Raw genomic sequence first — 12,756 nt, forward strand, 5'->3', positions numbered from 1 at the left:
GAGGTTCCTCAAAATGTTGAAAATAGAACTGCCCTATGACCCAGCAATCGCACTACTGGGTATTTACCCTAAAGATACAAACGTAGTGATCCAAAGGGGCACATGCACCCAAATGCTTATAGCAGCAATGTCCACAATAGCCAAACTATGGAAAGAACCTAGATGTCCATCAACAGATGAATGGATAAAGAAGGTGTGATATATATACACAATGGAATACTATGCAGCCATCAAAAGAAATGAAATCTTGCCATTTGCGACAACATGGATGGAACTAGAGAGTATCAAGCTTAGCCAAATAAGTCAAGCGGAGAAAGACAACTATCATATGATCTCCCTGATATGAGGAAGTGTTGATGCAACATGGAGGCTTAAGTGGATAGGAGAAGAATCAATGAAACAAGATGGGATTGGGAGGCACACAAACCATAAGTGACTCTTAATCTCACAAAACAAACTGAGGGTTGCTGGGGGGAGGGCGTATGGGAGAAGGGGGGTGGGGTTATGGACATTGGGAGGTTATGTGCCTTGGTGAGTGCTGTGAATTGTGTAAACCTGGCGATTCACAGACCTGTACCCCTGGGGATAAAAATATATGTTTATAAAAAATAAAAAATTAAAAAAAAGAACTGCCTTTGTCATATCCCAGAGGTTTTAGACCAAAGTGTCTTCATTCTCATTGATTTTCGTGAATTGTTTAATTTCTTCTTTGATTTCCTGGTTGATCCAAACATTCTTCAGCAGGATGGTCTTTACCTTCCCAGTGTTTGAATTACAAACTTTTTCTTGTGGTTGAGTTCCAGTTTCAAAGCATTGTGGTCTTAGAATTTGCAGGGAATATTCTCAATCTTTGGGATTGTTTAAGTCCTGATATGTGACTCAGTATGTGGTCTATCCGGGAGAAAGTTCCATGTGTGCTCAAGAAGAATGAGTATTCTGTTGATATAGGGTGGAATGTTCTCTATGTATCTATGATGTCCATCTGGCCCAATGTATCATTTAAAGCTCTTATTTCTTTACTGATTTTCTGCTTGGATGATCTATTACTGAGAGTGGCATGTTAAGATCCCCTACTATTAATGTATTCCTATCAATATGATTCTTTATCTTGATTAACAGTTGTCTTGTGTAGTTGGCTGCTCCTGTATTGGGGCATAAATATTTCCAATTGTTAGCGGATACCCTTTAAGAATGATGTAGTGTCATTCTTTATCTCTGACTACAGTCTTTAGCTTAAAATCTAATTTATCGATATAAGAATTGCTACCCCAGCTTTCTTTTTTTTTTTTAATTTTTTTTTAATTTATTTGACAGAGATCACAGGTAGGTAGAGAGGCAGGCAGAGAGAGAGGAAGGAAAGCAGGCTCCTTGCTGAGCAGAGAGCCCGATGCGGGACTCGATCCCAGGACCCTGAGATCATGACCTGAGCCGAAGGCAGAGGCTTAACCCACTGAGCCACCCAGGCACCCCTACCCCAGCTTTCTTTTGAGGCCCACTGGCGTGAACAATGTTTCTCCTTCCCTTCACTTTCAGTCGGGATTTATCTTTAAGTTCCAAATGGATTTCTTGTAGACAACACTGATGTGGGAAACAGAGGCAGAAGAAAATCATTAAAATCCCTTACCTACTGACAAGCCATTGAAACACAGTGTGCTCCCCTAGGGACTCAACTGCCCTCACCTTGAAGTTTTGCAAAGGACAATCCTAGCCTGACCGAACCCCCCTACTCCAACAGGTCCAACCAGAATCCTTTAAGTCTACTTTAATAATTCCTTTAGGAAATTTTATCTCTAAACCTCCAAGATAGTGTCAACAATCATTCCCAAGCACATGACCCATTGATATACATCTAAAGGGTCTCACGAGAAGATTTTTATTACTGGTAATAAATAACCTTTCTCCCAACAATAGCTAGCCCCTCAAGGTCCTGGAGACCTTGCTTCCAAAATTCCTTAGAGACTTACATCATCCATAATCCCCTTTGTCCTCACTCACTGCCGAGTCCACCCCTACTCTGCCTTTAAAAACTCTGACTGTAATCTGGTTCAGGGTCCAAGTCCCTACTCCGGTGTGTTGGGTATACTTGGGCCCAAGCTTAAGCTTGTAAAATAAACCCTCATGTAATTGCATCAGTGTTGGCTCCTTGGTGGTCTCTCGGACATGAAAACTTGGGTACAACAAACTAAGGACGAGTCCTTTCATTTTAACCAGTTTGCAACCCTGTGCCATTTTATGGGAGCAGTTAGGCTGTTCATGTTGAGAGTGATTATTGAAAGAAATGTTTTTATTGATATCATGTTGCCTGTGAAGTTCTTGTTTCTACATATTGTCTCTGTAAATTTCTGTTCTATGACACTCTTGGATTCTTTGTTCTTTTATAGAAGCCCTCTTAATATTTCTTGTAGTGCCAGCTTGGTGGTCACATATTCTTTTAAATCTTGCCGGTCTTGGAAGCTCTGTTTCTCCATCCATTTTGAATGTCAGCCTCGCTGAATAAAGTATTCTTGACTGCATGTTCTTCTCATTTAGTGCCCTTGATGTCTTGCCAGCCCCTTCTGGCTTGCCAGGTTTCTATGGACAGGTCTGTTATTCCGATGGACCTTCCTCTGTACATAAGGAATCTTTTCCCCCTGCTGCTCCCAAAACTTCATGTCTAAAATTATGATTTGTCAGTCTTACAATCAAGTGCCTTGAGGTCTTTCTAGATTTGTTGATCTTGGGGGATGTTCCTTCTACCTATAGGATACGTAAGGGGTTCCATTCCCAAGATTGGAAAAATTTTCATGGAGAATTCATTCAACTGTATCTTCTAATCTTCCTTCTTTCTCCTCCCCCTCAGGGATCCCAATAATTCTGATGTTGGAACATTTTGTGGCATCATTTATTTTCCTAATTCTGTTTTCATGGCTTCTAAGCTGTTTCTTCCAGGCCTCCTCCTGATCCTTTTTCTCTATCAGTTTGTCCTCTAGATCACTAATTCTATCTTCTGCCTCAGTTCTCTAGCTGCTAGAGTATTTAGATTAGATTGGATCTCATTGATAGCATTTTTAACTTCTTCCCCGGTGTCTTTCATTTCTGCCCTAGTTGATTCCATGTCGTCACTAGTAGTTTTCTCCAACCTAGCCATTGCCTGGATAATTGTTACCCTGAACTCCCTTTCCAACATACTGTTTATATCCATGTCCAATAGCTCTGATGGAGAGAGCACAGTCTCTGAATTTTTCCTCTGTTGGTTGTTCCTCCTCCTAGTCATCTTGGTGAGAGGTGGTTGAGGGGATGTGTAGCTGAATATAGCCATTGCAATCCAGGCAAGGTGCACCCTGGAATGCTTCTGAGCAATCAGAAGTCACCACCAAAAAGAAAGGAGAAAGAAAAAACGAGAGAAAGAGGAGACAAAAAAAGAAGAAGAAGAAGAAGAAGAAGAAGAAGAAGAAGAAGAAGAAGAAGAAGAAGAAGACGACCCAGCCAGAATGGGCCCCAAAGGTAAAATTTATAAGGTATACAAACAAAAATGGACAAACAAAAAGACAAAAGTAAATGACAAGAAAAAAAAAAAATAAAGAACCCAGCCAAAATGAGCCCCAAAGATAAGATTTATATAATACCAGAACAAAAACAAATACACAGAAACAATGACAGAAGAAAAAGATGGGAAGGTTATTTTGATTCTTCCTGGGTATATCTTGCTATCTTTGTTAAAGGGCTCAACTTTCCAGAGAAAAAGGGAGATTAAGACTGGTTTCTATATAGGGGTACTATTGATTAGGGAAAGAGGATTACCTTGAAGCCTATATCTATATGAATAGTTAAAAAAAAAAAAAGAAAGAAAGAAAAGAAAAAAAAATACAGGTATATGTATGAAAAAAGTTCAAGTTAAAAGGTTATTATGGAATATGTTGTATTAAACCTCTAGATGTAATGGTAAGTAGGTTAAAAAAAGTTAAAAAGACCAAGAATAGTGAGAACAAATTAAAAGTAAAAGCTGTATCTATGAAATATACAGGTTTTAGGGTAATACCAGAAGTTTAATATGTTGTTTTCCCTTGATATTGGAGTTTTATAGTTTATGGGGACTCTGTGGTGGTTGTCCTCATTCTTTTGGCTGGCTTTCTGGGGGAGGAGCCTGCTGCATTATTTTTCAGGCAGTCTTGCTCCTGGGCTCTGTGGAAACCAGTTTTTCAGGCTTTTGCTCTCTGGAGGTTTTTGTTCTTTGGTGGCATTTTGCAGCTTTTCTGGAGGTTTAGTGCAAAGCAAACTGCACCCAGACCTCCTTCTCAGAGAGAAGCCTCAGTCTGCTCCCCTCTGGTTGGTTGGTCCAGAACACAAAGACACCAGTCCCTCTCCCCCTCCACCCTCCATAAACTCTGCTGAGCCATGCAACCTCCCACAGGCAGTGCACATCCCACCCACTTGTCCTTTACTCTTTTTCATTCTTTCTGTCTGAAAGACACACACAGCATCAGGAAGTAAAGCATCCATATTAGAATGTGAACTCAAAAGCCATAGTCTTTTGGATGGCAAAGGAGACAATTATAAGAGCACAGTCTCCGATGGCACCCCTGAGCACCTATAGTAGTCAGCCTGCTAGACTTCTTGTTATATGAAAAAAGTAAGTACTTATGCATTTAAACCACAATTTATCTGGTTTCCTAATTGCTTGCCACTGAAGACAATCCCAACCAATATACTTATTCTATTTCATTTAATGTCATAAAAACAGTAATAGGGAACCAAGATTATTATCTCTGTTTGACACGGGTAGTAAATATATTCTTTAAAAGCCTTGTTTTGAAAGAAGCTGTAAAGACTGAATCTATCTACAACTTTCATTAAGGTTTAAAACTTTATTTTGCTGAATACGTTAGGAGATGATTATCTTGCATTATAATTTGTATACTCTTTCACAGAAACTGTACCAGCAGCAAATTGAAGTGGGTTAATACAAATGACTTATCTTCAAGGCAATTACAACCACCAATGTATTATTAGATGTTTAAAGACTATAAGAAAGGTCTATTGACTTTAATGGAGGATTTGAAGAAAAAAAAAAAAAACTTAAGAATTTTATTGTGTCTTATGGATTGTGAAGGCTTTAAAAACTGTCTAGAAGATTCATCCCATCATGATAAAAATAACCATAATTCTTAAGGCAATTTAATAAGCCAAAGGAAACTTTAACATTGTTATAAATACTAAAAATATTTATATGTTGTCCACTGTCTGGTATGCTTTGGATAGCTGGTCTATTTATTCCTGTTAAATTAATATATTAGCACTCTTCATCTCTTCTATGCTGCTAATTAAATGAAACAGGCTAGTTGAAACTCATTTTTTAATGAAATTCAAAGTGATCCCCATCACAGAAGACACCAGAAGAAATGCAAAGGTACCTTCTACTGCTTGAAGCCTTTTGTTTAAAGACTGCTGAGTTTCAAAGAAATGGCCCTATGGCTATAAATTTTCCTCTACTTTTTTTAAATTTTAAGATTCTCTATTCTACTGCAAACCACAGGTTTAAATATAGGCAAAAAATTCTTCCCCTGGTCAACTCACTTCAAGACAAATAAAAGAATGACCTTCTAAATACATCTACCAAACTCTTTTTATATTAAAAATTTCAGCAGAACCCATAGTGTATATACCATAAGGTTTAGAAGGTATTACTTCTTTTCTAGAGCATCCTGGAAGCCCTAGAAAACCCAATGAGCAATGTGTTTTCTTGAACACAAGAGTCACAATTATGATAGCCTTTTCATAAGAGTTTTGTCATCTCTTTCCCCAAATAACCTAAGTAGAATTTTTATTTTCAGCTATCCATTTTCATGCTGTATGTTATTCAGAACATATCAAAGGGTAAGAGGACAACATTCCAAATTTAAAGACAACTGGATTTACTGACTAATTCTTCCTGAAGGTATTTCAAATGTTAAGAATAAGCAATTTTTAAAATTTGTTTTTATCCAGAAGTATCCAAAGCACATCTATTCCTGACACCAGCATGGCAAGGTGAATGTAAGAAGGTATCACAAGTGTTCACCCTGTATACTCTTCTTTCCACCATCTTTTTCTCTACACCTCAGAAACACTGAGATACAACATTTGAGATGATCAAGTAAGTTCTCCTTCTCTATTACCCTACCTTCTTGACCCTGAGGAATATGCACACATTGGAAACATGGCATTACATTTAAGCTCTCCCAAGGACTCTACCATATGCACTGTCATACATACATGGTAAGCCTGTGACCTGACTGGAAGCTATAAAAAGCAGACAGCAGAGACTGAGTCCAGCAAATCCAGACCTAATTAGCTAGGCAAAGAAAGTCCCAGAGACCTCGAAAATTTCACATTCTTGTGGAAGGTAAAGATAAGAAACAAACAAACAAATTACTTAATTTTAAACAGTTCTAACTCCTATTAGTTAGATAAGAACATATACATATGAACACTATAAGAACACTAATCAAGGTAGAATATTATCTTTAAAAGTAAGGCCTTGAAGGGAAGAAGAGATTCTTTTTCCTACCCTCCTAAGGTTCTCCGGATGGGGCCTTGTAAACTGGACGGGGGGGGGGGGGGGGAGTGAGTGGGGGTGGGGTGGGGTAGTGGAGATTAGTAAGATATGAGCACGCCAATGTATTTAATGTGAGTTTTGCATGACACAAGTGCCTTCAAAAGAAAATGAGGACCTGAAGAGACGAGACGGTTAAATCTGAGCATTTTTAGACTGGGTTGATGAAGAATGGAATGTCATGCAAAGATGTGGTAAAAACAAAAGGGTATAAGCTAAGGATATCAAGCTGGAAAAAAACTTAGTGAAGCCTACTAGTTCAGATTCCCCTTGGTATCACTGTCTTTGGAGATAAGAATGTTCCTTTTCTCCAGGTATAGGGATGGCACCTCTCACATGAGGGTCTTATCACCTGCTTCAGAAGATAAAGGGGAGGCCAGAGAGTCCTTATTGGTCCTACCATTTCTCAGATTCCTTCAGCTTCAAACAGTCAATATACCACAGTGCCATATCTTGGGATAGCATATTCTGAACCCCATCAAACTCTAGTTTTGACAAGGCCACAAGTGAATAGGCATTTAATTTGTACAGGTTGGGAAGGTAGAATTTCCTGGCAGATGCAGTAGCTGGTTCAAGGGCTCCAAGATAGGAATGAAACTAATGGAATTTCAGGAACAGAAACAAGGCCACTGCAGCTGGACCAGAAATATTAAGAAGCAAGCTGGTAGATGACAAGCTGGCTTTCCATCAGACTTTTCAGCCTATAAATAGGCTGAGCAATTATGGAGTGTCTCATATAGGGGAGAAGTGAGAACTAACGTGTATATTAAAAAGACTTCCTTCTGAAGCATAGAGATGTTATGGGGCTAACTCACAGGGCTATGATAAAGAGCTCACATACTTAAAGGACTAGACTCAATGTTTGGTATATAATTAGAATTCAATAAACATTAGCTCATTATTATCTCTTTTTATAATGATGATGTGCCACAACAATGTATCCCAAATCTATAATCCCAAACAATGTATCCCAAATCCCAAAAGATAATGACCACATTTTAGAGGCTACTTAACTTTCAACTGTTTTTCTTTGTCATAAAAGTCATACACACTCATTTATAGAATCCATAAAACTATGAAAAACTATCATAAAGAATAAGACAAAAATCTGCAACATAATTTTTCTCCCCCAGATAATTGCTAATAGTCATTCTTTCCCTCTATTTTTTTCTATGCAATCATATCCATAGGTTTGAACTCTACTTCATACATTTGTATGTTGTTATGTTTTCTCATGTTACTTAAAACACGTTAAGATTTAACATATTCACATAATCTCTTTCCAGAAGCAAGGTGTCATACAAAATCACTATTATTGTCTCTGAACCTGTGTTTAACCCTCCAGCATGTCAAAATTGAGTATGTGTGTATTCAGAGTTAAGTCTCAATTCAACCCTCTGATATATGTTGGGCACACTGGAAATTTTACACCAATTTAACAAATGGGTAAATTGAGCCTTCACTGGCCAGCTGGAAAAACTATAGTTCAAAAGAATAGGAAAGTTAAATCTAAAACTTTTGTTTCTGGCCCACTGTCCACTAAGCCCTTCTAATAACCCTTCCTCAGTTCACCCAAGGTCCTTTCTGCTTAGTGCTCTGTGGTCTGGTCCACACTTGAGGCTTGTTAGAAATATGGACTCCCAGGCCCTACACCAGATCTATTGATGCATAGCCTGCATTTTAACATCTCTAGATAATTTCTTTATACACTGAAGTTTAAGAACTCTAGATAATTTCCTTATACATTGAAGTTTAAGAAGCATGAAGTAATACACTTTTAACCCTTGTATAAAGAGGCTAGGATGACCAAAATAACTATGTGATGATCATTCTCAGTCTTACACTACAAGTAGAACTCAAGCATTTATTGGTTTCATACAGAAGACAGGAAATATAGCAATTTTGAGCTAAAAACATTCTATCAGCCGTATATTTAGTGCTACTAAAACATAACGTAAGAATGAGCTACTTACTCACTTAGCTGAAATCCATTAAATAAAAAGGACTACAGAACTTGCATTTTAAAAATAATTTTCACCTGCAGAAAGACTATGTATATACTATTTTCATGTATAAAAACAGCAGTGCGAATAAACATTCATTTCATCATTGATTATATTAGCAAAAGGCCAGCAAAACCCTACATGTGGTTACAAGGACTGGTTACATAAATCATGTTATATCTGTACAATGGCAAACTATTCTGTCATTTAAAAGGATGTACTATTATGGAATTCCCTCCCTAGTGTTGTTAAGTGAAAACAAAAAAGATACTTTGTTTGTGTGGAAAGATACATAAATATTATTATAAATATAGCAACTTATTTTTGTGAGAAGGGAACCAAATGACTTGGGGAAAGGAAAAGAGACTTATATTTCACTGTGCATGTTTATATATTTTGAACAGTGTACAGTATGCATTATTATCTATTCTATCATCTTAAACAAACACCTACAGAAACCATTTTTATTCAAGGCAGTGAAATGTGGGAAGGCAGTAATTATCATGGATATAACAACAAATGTTAATCTTTACATGACATAAAAGCAGAGAATAGAAATGGAGTTAGATTTGCAATTTAGCAATTTGTCTCCACCATTAACTAGTTCAGTAACTAGTTCAATACTTTTTATTTTCAAGTCTCAGTATTCTAGAAAAGAGCAAGCCATCTTTCCCACCTTATAATATTATAAATATGAAATAAGGAAATGCATAGAGAGAGGTCCATTATGAACTACAATATGCTATACAAAATGAAGTCTGTATTATTGAGCTTTGATGCTTAATGTTTTGATATGGTCTAAATGGAAACACATCAAATATTAACCACCTCCATTACTATTCCCCTCCAATACAATCTACATTTTGTTGATAAATGAATCTTTCCGAATCACAAATCTTAACATGAATCTGCCTACAAAATCCAGGGACCAGACAAATGCATAGGCTTTCCAGGCTCAAAGTGACTTCGCCCAATTAAAAACAAACAAACAAACAACCATCACAAGTAAGCTTTCCTTTAATTATTTTTTAAAATATTCTACGTTTAATGCAAGTGTTGTATGTTCTTTGTCCCTAAGCAGTATCTTCAAGTTGACATCAACCTGTTAGGGTTTGGTCTGTGGCAATGCTAAGAAAAATTCGCTCATTCTTATATGCCAAATCCAGTGTGCATGGATGTTGGGGGTGGAAATGGTAGAGAGGATAGGAAGGTGCTGATAGTGATGATGTTGTGACACTAATCTATTCCCTTACAAATGCTGAGACAAATGTTAGCTAAAGTTGGCCGGAAATACCCATTCAATGCCCCAATTTCTATCTTACCTACTAATTTTTTTTTAAGATTTTATTTATTTATTTGACAGAGAGATCATAAGTAGACAGAGAGGCAGGCAGAGAGAGAGAGTGGGAAACAGGCTCCCTGCTCAGTAAGGAGCCCGATGTGGGGCTTGATCCCAGGACCCTAGAATCATGACCTGAGCTGAAGGCAGAGACTTAACCCACTGAGCCACGCAGGTGTCCCTATCTTACCTACTAATATCTGGCAGGTCACAACTACCAAAAGAGAGCCTGTTTGTGCTCTCCTGAATTGTTTCTTCTCCTTTCTCTAGTTAAGGAAAACATACCATTCCTTTAGCAATTCCTTTAAGGACCATTTGAAATGTGATTCCTTTCAGTAAGTCACTATTAATTACCTCAATCCATTGTTTTTTAACCCTTTCTGAATTACTACTGTATACACTCAGCTATCTTGTGTCATATTCTCATGTGTTATAATTAGGTGATTCATATTTTCTTTCCTACTACACCGTATGCTGAGGACAAGATTGTGTCTTGTTCATTTTTACATCCGCAAAAGCATTTCGTAATGCGTAGGCATTCAGCAAAATGATGATTCATCACATCAGGCAATAAATAACAAGTATGACCCCAAATTTACTTGAATCTATGTGATAAAACAATTCAGTCTCTTTAAGTGAAAAAACAACTGTCTACGAAAGGAACACATTAAATCAGCAAAAGAATTACCTTTATAAAGACCTCCTTTGTGGGGCGCTTGGGTGGCTCAGTGGGTTAAAGCCTCTGCATTCTGCTCAGTTCACGAGGGTCCTGGGATCAAGCCCCAACTCCGGCTCTCTGCTCAGTGGGGAGTCTGCTTCCCTTCCTCTCTCTCTGCCTTTCTACCTACTTGTGATCTCTGTAAAATAAATAAATAAAATCTTAAAAAAAAAAAAAAAAAGACCTCCTTTGCACTGGGAATGTATTTCCTACAGCTACCTTTTTAGTAAATTTGTTGGGAAAGTAAACACATTTATATAAACTAAGGTAAATTATTCTCTAAACTTGCTATACATCCAAATTAGCAGGTTATTTTCAAATTACTAGCTTTGCTTTTGTTACTTGTACATGTTTAAAAGTTCAACCCCCTTGTATGCATGCATTTATTCAAAACCACTCAAATAATTTAAGACAAACAGAATAAATTTTTGTTCCAAACTGGAATCCCAACAGAAGGGAAAAATTACAGTGACATTAATAACTAATGATTCAATCAAAAATTGATTTAAGAAAAACTAACAGAGATGAAAGGTGTTTTTAGACTCACTTAGTTTGTCTGGAAGAGTCAGAGGAAAATGAAAGCCATTAAGTGCTAAAATAATCTCCCACTTTATTTTGAAATCATTTCAGTGAGTTATGTTAAACTGAACCAAAACTCAGAGATGATTTTTTTTAACTAAAGACTGTGTCAGCATTCATCAAGTCTCCATGTTGAGCTATTCAATAGAAGTATCTAATGCATACCTGAGCCTCACATCTTTCCACAGATGTGTCATGAGTCATTAAATGGACTTTATAATAGACAAGTGGAGAATTAAACAGAAAACTCCAGCAAGTAGCTCCCACCACCTTGGCTGGCTATGATTTTGCTTCAAGCCTTCACTTTAACCATTGACTTAGCCATAACCCCATTCCTTCTAAGCTTCTAACTAAGTTAGTCATAACTAACTAGTTATGTCATAACTTAGTTAGTCATAACTTATCCTCAACCTCCTCTTAACTTGCCTGAGGAAGCTCTCTCATTCCTTACTCTCTCAGAATTGAAAACAACAAAAAGCACCTCTAGCTAACTCCAGAAAACAAAACAATCTGTTAGGAAAAGGTGAAAGGAGGTTCCAAAAGACTAGAAAGCCTGAGTGCTCTGACCTTCTAGGAAGAAGAAACAGTTAGATGACACTTTTTGATGATATACCCGTATTGATGAATGATTTAACCCCTTATTCCTTCTCGGGTCACTTACGCTCAAGGGCGGGGTTTCTGAGAGTGAGTTATCGGTTACCTGGTTATCGGAGTTTGTTGCCACATGGCCCACCCCTCTCGAAGCAGTCAAGGCAGCTGACAGGTAAAAGTGCATCCCATCAGGAACGGGGACAGGACTTCCCTAGTGGAAGGAGGAGACGGAGGAGACAGACATTTGATTCCTCTCTGACAACCTCCCCACCCCAACACACACACACACACCCATTTTCTTGAAACGTTCCTCCTAGGCTCAGAAAGCTCAGATTACCAATAAAAGAAACTTTCAGGCTTAAAATCAAGAAAAAGATCACGTAGTTTCAGGTCTCCTTGCCTTTGCCCACACGATTCACTCTGACTGAAATGCCATTAATCTTTGCTAGCTGTGTTTCCACTCCTTCTTCCAAACCTATTTCAAATATTACCTCCTCTGTAATGATTTTCCTGACCTCTCCACGAAGAATTAATCAGTCCTGCTCCCGAGCCTCCTAAGTGCATTCTTCATCACCGGATGGACTTCGCTCTGAGTCACCGTTAATTGAGTGCTGGTCTCCAGGACCGGCCTGTGAGGGCAGTACCGAAGGTACCCACCTGGCTGCGCCAACTTGTCCAGCTCCACCTCTACTCTGCCCCGGCCCGTGCGTCTCCCACACGTGCACTTGGAATACGTGAAGAAACGGTTGAGGGTTCTGCTCGAATAAACCCCGAGAGCCAAGACTCAGCCGCCCCTGACTGTCGCCTCAGCACGCCAAACTTCCGTGTTCCTTTAAATGTTCCGCCTGACCAGAACTGCAATGTAACCCGTCAGCGAATCCTCAAAATGCCAGGCCAACTCGAGGTTCCACAGACTAGGTTCCTCCGTTCCTCCAGCTTTCTAAATAAGGTTAGG

This window comes from Mustela nivalis (assembly GCF_964662115.1).
Source record: "Mustela nivalis genome assembly, chromosome: 1".
Classification (NCBI taxonomy): domain Eukaryota; kingdom Metazoa; phylum Chordata; class Mammalia; order Carnivora; family Mustelidae; genus Mustela; species Mustela nivalis.